At 38.0% G+C, this 9,157-nt stretch overlaps 2 long non-coding RNA genes across 3 annotated transcripts; one reads left to right on the forward strand and one right to left on the reverse strand.

The window, feature by feature from the left end:
* Positions 1–1,056: 1,056 nt before the first annotated feature.
* On the reverse strand, positions 1,057–2,816 carry LOC118941125. Its single transcript, XR_005037415.1, has 2 exons — positions 2,198–2,816; positions 1,057–1,689 (listed from the first exon to the last, which is right to left on the reverse strand). It is a non-coding gene; the product is annotated as an uncharacterized LOC118941125 (long non-coding RNA).
* A 2,658-nt stretch (positions 2,817–5,474) lies between these two features.
* On the forward strand, positions 5,475–6,694 carry LOC118941126. 2 transcript variants are annotated; one of them, XR_005037417.1, is made up of 3 exons: positions 5,475–6,108; positions 6,206–6,280; positions 6,432–6,694. It is a non-coding gene; the product is annotated as an uncharacterized LOC118941126 (long non-coding RNA). The 2 variants fall into 2 exon arrangements; XR_005037416.1 differs by having other exon boundaries at positions 6,206–6,694.
* Positions 6,695–9,157: the final 2,463 nt, after the last annotated feature.

A 9,157-nucleotide genomic window follows, 5' to 3' on the forward strand; every position in this document is an offset into this window, starting at 1 on the left:
AAACTATATTTTTAAACACAGATATGGTTACTTTTGGTAGTTAATAAGTATAAGGGCGAGATGCAGATACATGGGAGGCAGATGGTTTGAGTCTCTGATATTTATTATAATCGAAGGGGCAGGCAAGAGAATAGCTATGGACCGGCATAAGGTCAGAGAGATGGAGGTACAAAGTGGCAGGCAGGCTCGAGGTCAGGGCAGGCAGTATGGTCAGGCAGGCGGGTTCAGAGTCAAGGCAGGCAAGTGTCAAAACCGGGAGGACTGCAAAAGAGAGATAATAAATAGCAGGAGCATGGAAAAGAACGCTGGTTGACTTGACAAAACGAACTGGCAACAGACAAACAGGGAACACTGGAATAAATACCCAGGGACTAATAGGGAAAGCGGGTGACACCTGTAGGTGGGTGGAGACAATCACAAAGACAGGTGAAACAGATCAGGGCATGACAAATAAGTACCCTCTGAGGCGATGCACGGGTAGCCCTGCAGACAGATCCTCCAGAGCAGCGGACACCGGATTTGTCGGTGGGCAGAGTCAGACACTCTGCAGTTCAGCATGTCCAGCGTGTGTGTCCCAGGATGCATCAGCTGAGGGCAAGCGCAGTCGAAATCAATTTAGACTTTATAAGAATCAATGTAGAGCGCTCTGATTTTGAGACCGCTATCAGGAGTTGGTTCTAGCCAAGTAGTAACACAGAATGAATACCACGATTTTGATTAGTGCTGGGCGAACCACCTCCCCAGGTATGATTGTGAGAGAGCCGCAGGTGGACGAGATAAGTACTGGACTGGGAAGAAAACCTGCACACATAGTAGTTCTCCAGAACCTGCAGTGGATTGATGTTTAGGTCGGTCACCATGACCCGTGATGACATGACTCGCAGCAGCTGCGTCAATTCTTCATTACTGCGACTTGAAGGGGGGGCAAGGCTATTTTCTTGCCTGCCAAAATTCTCCCCTCCCCTTCTGTCTTGGGACAGCAAGGCCTGGCACACTTCAGAATCATTTTGGTTACTCATGTTGACCAGTGGTGTGTGCCACAGAAAGCATTATTAGAGTATAAAGAAACATAAACATTTATTTTAGAAACATTTTGTAATGTTTAAAATAAAGATAATACACAAATATTATCACCCAATAACACAAAAACATCACAGAAAGTGAAGTTTGTAAACAAACATTAAATAAGAAACACATATTTCGATCTTTGCATAATAAGATATAAAATGACAATAAATCAAATATAAAAACACAATAAATAACAAACAAATATTGGAAAGCTGCAACAGCTTGACTGAACATTTAGTCCACTTTTTATGGAAAGTTTTCCAGGTGATACCGTCGCCTGGAACTCAAGGCTAACCTAGTCCTGACAGGCAGCGCAGACATAATCCTCCAATTATGGGATGGTTTTCATACAGGACTGGTTAAACCATCGTGGGCAGCAGTCACAACCAATCTGAAATTTATGATGAAAAATGTTTAATATATTTAAAACATTAAATAGATTTTCTTGAATTACAATTATTTAATTACCAGACAAAGCAGACGATACTACCTCTAGAAATATTACTGCTTATACAAATTCGTACTCGGAAAAAGGTGCCTTTAGAAGTGAACAAGCAATTACTCAGCCTCCCTCATTATTGTCCACCTCCCCACAGAAGTGGCACATTTGGCTCAGATCATCTAGCAAAACATAATGTCAAGTAGACTATACATCTTTACATGTATTTTTCTGAGCAAACAGGGAACAAGGGAATAGTAAAGGTTTCTTGTAACATAAATATTTAAATACATGTGTTTTATTGGCCATCTAGTCAGAAGTTGGATCAAAGATAACCTTGAAAGATCCATATAAATGTTTATATATCTCCAATTATTTTAAATTACAAATTGAACATAAGAGTGTTTTGGAGGAGAGTGAGTGCTATTTCTTCTCTCATGATGTTAACATCTTTGTCCGTATTTAAAAAGACAATCGACTCCTCCTTCAGAACACATTCAGCAAACTGGGAAAATAATTTGATGGGCATTTCAGTTTTCCCCAAAAAAATTATGTTACACTTAAGATTCTAATTCGCAAGACTACAACGACACAGCTATTATATAATTTGACAGTTCTGTTTAGCCTTTTAGTCAGTATACTTTCAGTAGGTTAATTGTGCATTACTTATGTATATACTCTCATACTTACTTTCAAGGCAAAGACTCCACAAGAAGTAGCCTCTTGTTGGCATGGGTGAGGAAGGGTACCACACGCCCATTTGGAGATTTTACCCCCCTTCTCTCTCAGGAATGATCTGAACATATATGTTAATACAAGTACAGCATTTTGAAACACTTTATTGATTACAATATAGAGGTAAATAACAGCATAGCATTTCGAAGACTATTCATTCCATTGTAAAATGACCTTGACCTGGCATCTTTTTATCTTTCCGGCACTTTCCCCCATTGGGTCGAGGAACAGAGCCCTCTTCTGGGATGGCAGCATAACATTTCAAGTTTAGACAGACAGAAAGACACACACATCACACACACATATTACACACACATATGGCACACACACATTTTACACACATTTCTTGCTCCCCCAAATGCCAGTCATTTCAAAGGTGTCAATGTAGAAAGCTTGCTCGGTTGACTGCCTATTAATATCATTACAATCTTTATAATTCACAACTGTGAAGGAAAATAGATAATGTAGGACAAGATATAAGAGATAAGTTGAGTGTCCTGTGAATATGTTTATGGATATATACTGTACATCTGTGTGTATATCTTTTTTATTTCAATTATTATTATTATTATCATTATTGTGTTTTGTGGTTGAGGGGCATGGGGCATGGGGTGGGGGGAGGTTGATGGGGATGGTGGAGGTGCTGGGGGTGTCCTATTGAGGGCGAAGTGACCTATTGGGGAGGGGATTCTTCATGGAGGCACATTCAGTCATAGTTTTGTTTATTATATTATTATACATTTATTCATTTTTTCTTATTTAAAAAAAATATTATTAGAACAGTTTACTGTGATTTTGGATATGCACTCATGTTGACTTATATATTTGAACTTCCTTTTTCACCCAGAGTAATTTTTTTATTTTTTATTATTATTTTATTATTACTACTGTACCTACATTCTTAAAAGCTAAAACAGAAAAAGTTTACTTTTTTTAAAGGAAAAGCCATAAGAGGGAAAAGCACGATGGGATGGGGGATTGAGGGATGGGTAGAGAACAGTAGAGTGCTCTGAAAACTATTATTGCTGAAATAACCACTTCCTTTTGTGACTAGTCTAATACTTCCTGTGGCACACATCAGAGGGCACGATAGGTCACCAAAATGATTCTGAAGTGTGCCAGGCCTCGCTGAAGTGTGCCAGGATAGACCCCAGGATAGGCATGGATGTGTGTTATATTAAACACAGAGGGAGTAAATTGTAGGCAAGCAATAAACATTTCAGAATAACTACTAGTCGAAAAAGACATGGGAGAGATGACGAATTTTGGCAAAGAGATTTATTTATAGACTAATACACTTAAAACAAATAGCCAAACTGAAAACTGAAGACATTACTAGTGCCTCCCCCGCGATCAAACCGACATAAAAAAATAAAATGAAACGCAACATAACATGATCAAATCCCAACTAGCAAGCAAGTCGCAGCAATGAAGAATTGAATGAGTGTGCTTGCGCGTTCACCACAGTGCCAATATCCTCGAAACACCGGCTTTGAGGGCATTATCATTTTTATACAACTGGTTACCAACATATTCAAATAATAATTTACATATTTATTAAAAATGTTACTATTTCATCCTTCCTCAAGACATAGTCCCGACACAAATCTAGAGTTGCTACCCAAGCTGGCTGGTCTTTTTGTTCTGTATCTATGGATGTGACCCAGTTGTTCATTCTAAATGTTCCATTGCCATACTGGAAGGCAACGTTCTTATCCCTTGCTTGCTACTGTAGCCAACTACGTCTAATTTACAGTCACGTTAAAAAGTGCAGCCAGAATCACAACAAAGTAACTGCACTTGCATTTGCTTAAGCTGTTTTCTAGTGACATGTATTTGGAACATCGATAACAATGAGCTAATGGCATAGAAAATGTGCTCACTCGTCAGGTCACTGTTCAGAGAAGCTAGCCAACAACACAGCTAAAACAATCACTTCAAACTGAAGCTGGAAAGACTGCAAACTAGCTGCACTTCATTTACCGAGGTAAAGACAGTTTCAGGTTGGATATTCGACGGATATTCGCCTAGTTTTCCTCACGTTCACCAACAGCAGTTAGGGACTGTCAACATAGTGACAAATCAAATTGTTCAAATTTCAATAGCTCTTTTTAAAACCATTACTCCTAAAACTTTCTAAACTGGTTGTAGCTAACCTGATGGCATAGACACACATTGCACACACTTTTTTTTGGTCAATTTACATTTCGCAGTATTTTAAAATATTTATTTACATTTTTGAATTTCAATAGCTCTCGGTTATATGACCTACTGACTTCAAACAAGGTTCAGAATGTACAGTCAGTGGGCCTACACATTGCACACCATTTAGTTTGTCCATTTTCATCTCACATGTTTTTACATTAATTTTTCAAACTTTCAAATTTCAATAGCTCCTTGGTCATGTGACCTACTGATTTCAAACAAGGTTCAGAATGTCCACTGACTACCCTTATGTAGTCAGTGGACTATAGTTTTTCCATTGTACTGTATCTAATACATATTAGCATTTTACATACATTCATAAGTGTAATAATTTTTTATGACAATGTGAATGTGGTTGCTGACTGTCACTTTCAGACATGCGCAGAGCAGACTGAAAGGGGAAGGGTAGCTCTTGACTTGAACCACAGGGGTTCTCTGTAAAGAGAGAGTAATCCAAAAGGCACAGACACACCCCTTGACTTTCAATTGGCACCCTTGACCTGTTTGTATTCTCTCCTGATTGGTCTCTGTGGCAACTCCATTGTCGGCCCCATCATAAACATTTTATATAGTCTGGCAGTCTGACTAAAGTGCCAGAGGTATGAGAGACATCCTTCTTTGTATTTTTACTAATTACTGTCCATGAGTAACCTCAACCTTGTGGGTCTGTGGATGTTTGGGCCAATAAAGTGCCAACTCAATTCTACCATAGACTAACTAGTCTCTCATGCCCCTATGAACACAGGGCAATCGTTTTTACTCTAAACTAGCCTTTTTTTTTACTGGAGTACACCAACCCTAATTGGGGCTCTTTTCTTGACACATAGTAGCAGTTTACCAGATAAAAAGTCAAGAAGATCAAAAAGTAGATTGGCGTAAGGGTGTATTACGTCCTGTCCTGCCCCATTGTCATATCCATTCCAGATAAAATCATAGCTGAAAAATGCCTCTATGTACATATATACTGTATGTGGGAATGTCTTATGTCCGTCCTACATGTAGTGTTGGTACATGGAATATTCCTCAACTGCATATATCATAAATTGCTATTGCAAATAGAAGTATCTGTGATCTTTGTGATATGACTTTCTTTAATTAAGCACGTACTGATGAAACTGTCACTTAATATTTTTTTTCTTTAAGTCTACAAACACTACATTTATTCACTCTGTGATAGGGTTGGATCCTATATGCTACTTTTATTATTGTCCTGTAAATGGTTCAGTGTCTATAATTTAGGCTGTGTGTAGAATGGGGCATAAAGGAAATTAACTCTACTAGGTTATAGTGATAAGGAAATCAGCATACAGTTTTGTTTGGCCTGTGTATTCATTTGCCTATAACTAATCAGAATCCCATTATGTTTACATAAAAAAGAGAATACTTCAAAATGAGAAGATCCTGCCATGGAAAAGACAACTGGGTGGACATAAAGTAGAAAGGAGGGAAATAACTCACACCATGCAGCAGGACACCTTCAGCTGGGGGTCTTTGTAATGCAGGTTTGATAGTTATATTTTCAATGATGAATGGTTAGCTGTTATGTGACAATTAGGTCAAACAACTCTATTTTATCCCCTCCCAAATTGATATAGAACCTTCGCAAAAACACATGGAGCAACTGCAAAAAGAAATGGCTGAGGATATATTCAAAATGTCAGGTATGTAATGACATTTAATTCAAAGTAAATGTAAATTCTTTATTTTTATGTAGTTGTGTGGGACAACCACATGTTCAGTTCATGCCTATGATTTCAGAGTTCAACAAAGCCAACAACTGCTTCATGTTTGCCACTGATAAAGAACCCTGGATGTGGGCCAAAGACTGACTGGGTTAGTAACTTTATTTAACATGTTTATAATCTTTTGCCAACAGTGACGGCATGTAAGACAATTTATGATATAACACAATGGATGGCTAATTTGTCATACTGCATTGATATTTGATATTATTTATAACATGTTACGCTTTGTTTTGTTTTAGACTGAATGTTTTGCATGCCAACAGTGATTCCATGTGCTGTGCCTACGAATGAAGACAAGAGTTCAGAGTGAAGAAACTGGAACTGGAAGTGATGTCTTTGTTGTTGAAAATGTATGCTATACCCCATCCACACTGAAGAGGCTCTGAAATGTACATCAACTAGGGATAAAGAGAAAGTTAACACTGTGAAATGTTTCATACTTAATTTAAGTTAAGTGTCTGTTGACATGTTGGAAAATATTAAAGGTCTACAATTTCTGCTTAATTTGTCAATATTCAATTTTTATTCATTGATTTTCTGGCCACCATTACTGTGGTTACATGCTCAGTATATGTATTGACCAGCAAGCCCACTGCAGCCTACCTCACTAGCTCACTCTCCATCCCTGCTTTGGACAATTCTTAGCATGACTCTCGTACTTTTCCCTTTTCATTTATGATGGATATTAACGACGAAAGGAAATATTATCTGTCCCTCTCCTATTGTGTACCGCTGTTAAATACTGTGGCAAAATAAAAAACAGGGAAAATAAGTACTTAGAACTACCAATTATTATAGATAAATATTAAAGAAAAGGGTTAACACAACACTGGACTGAACCCCCGAATTGTCAAACTAATATTAATTTACAACAATATAGAAGATACATGACTAGAGGTTATGCAATATGGGTGTATATCCACTGCACGCTTCTTAGGTGTGTAATTGACATGACCAAGGAGCCATTGAAATGTAAAACTATGAAAAATGTACATTACACTACGTGATTTTACAGAACACAAACAAGAGTGTGCAATATATAAGGCTAGTCCGTGGACATTCTGAAGTTTGTTTGAAGTCATTAGGTCACATGACCAAGGAGCTATTGAAATTATAAAGTTTGAAAAATGAATGTAAAAACGTGTGAGGTGAAAATTGACAAATGAAATGGTGTGCAATGTGTAGGTCCACTGACTGTACATTCTGAACCTTGTTTGAAATCAGTAGGTCACATGACCAAGGAACTATTGAAATGCGAAAGTATATGTAAAAACGTGTGAGATGAAAATGAACAAATCAAAGGTTGTGCAGTATAGAAGGGTAGTCAGTGGACATTCTGAACCTTGTTTGAGTCAAGTACTATTGAAATGTAAGAAAGTTTGTACTTTGTTTACATTCCATATCGAATTCAACTAGTAATACAAAATGCTGCTCACATTTCCACATGTTTATTAGCTTTGGAAAGCGAATTAATGTCCAAATCGTGAAAATAGCTGTGCAATGTTGTGCGCAATTTTCCAACATCTTGATACTTATTTGGAGTCTGTGGCTCAAGTGGTTTGAAAGCTATTGAGGTTTGAAAGCGTGAATATCCGTCGAAAATCCAAATGAAACTGTTTTTACCTCGGTACTTCGTTTCACCTTTTTTCAATTGACATTTCTTTGTATATATCCATAAAAATGATAGCAGGTGATTCATGATTTCGACTGGCTGAGAAATGCAGGCTGTCTGTCTCTTCCCGACTCCGGACACATTCATTACCATGGTACAGTTGGAGAAACATAAACAAACTAATGTTTGGGTGTCGTGTGAGCATGCGGCTTTGTTGCGTGTTCAGGAGAATAGAGATGCGCATAAACTGGCAGCCGTTTCAACGCAGGCCAGAGGCAATTCTTATTAGTTTCGTAAAACACGTCAGAATTGGCTTTTCAGTAGGGAGAAATGTTTAGCTTGCTATATATATATATATATATATATATATATATATATATATTCCAGAGGAGGCTGGTGTGAGTAGCTATAGGAGGAATGGATCATTGTAATGGGAATGGTATCAATGGAATGGTACCAAAAACAAACTAATGGAAAAAATGTGTTTGACTCCATGCCATATATTTCATTCAAGCCGTTACAATGAGCCTGCCCTCCTATAGCTCCTCCCACCAGCCTTCTCTGATATAGATAACATGCAATATTAAATCACATGGTTACTTTGGATACAGTACATTTCATGTGTCAAAGTAAAAAAACAATTTTAAAAAATGAATGATATTTCCCTGTGTTCATGGGTAGCCAGTGGTTAGAGCGTTGGACTAGTAAACGAAAGGTTGCAAGTTCAAATCCCTGAGCTGACAAGGTACAAATCTGTCGTTCTGCCCCTGAACAGGCAGTTAACCCACTGTTCCTAGGCTGACATTGAAAATAAGAATTTGGTCTTAACTGACTTGCCATGTTAAATAAAGGTAAAAAAAAAATAATCTTTGAGATCCGCACCAGTTCACTCATGTTATGCATTTGATCTCACATAACATAATTCCCAAGATAATGGTTCCCTATGTCTTCTGTGGTGGAAATTGTCTTAGAAATATGACACTTACAAGAACTTGTGAATTCATAAGCCGTGTTGGTCTGCGGAACAACCGTTTTCCTTGAGCACTGGCCCTGCTTTTATACACATACAGCATATCAGTCTATCCCACATGCAAATGAAGTTCCTTCCCTCAGTCCTTCTGCCACCATTATCTTTTAGTTCAAGTTTCTTGCTTGTTCACGCCCATCTCTGCTTTTGGTTAGTTTATAATGGTGGCAGGACCCTTTCATGTCCTAAAAAAAATTATATATCTATCATGCTTATGTCCCATCTGTTGGTCCGTTGGCAAGCACTCTCCTTGGTGTGTCCTTCTAGTATTGATTTGTCCTGGTGTCCTAAGTGCTTCTGGCTTTGGCCTTTGCACTTATGTTCAG

Source organism: Oncorhynchus mykiss, chromosome 2 (assembly GCF_013265735.2).
Source record: "Oncorhynchus mykiss isolate Arlee chromosome 2, USDA_OmykA_1.1, whole genome shotgun sequence".
Lineage (NCBI taxonomy): Eukaryota > Metazoa > Chordata > Actinopteri > Salmoniformes > Salmonidae > Oncorhynchus > Oncorhynchus mykiss.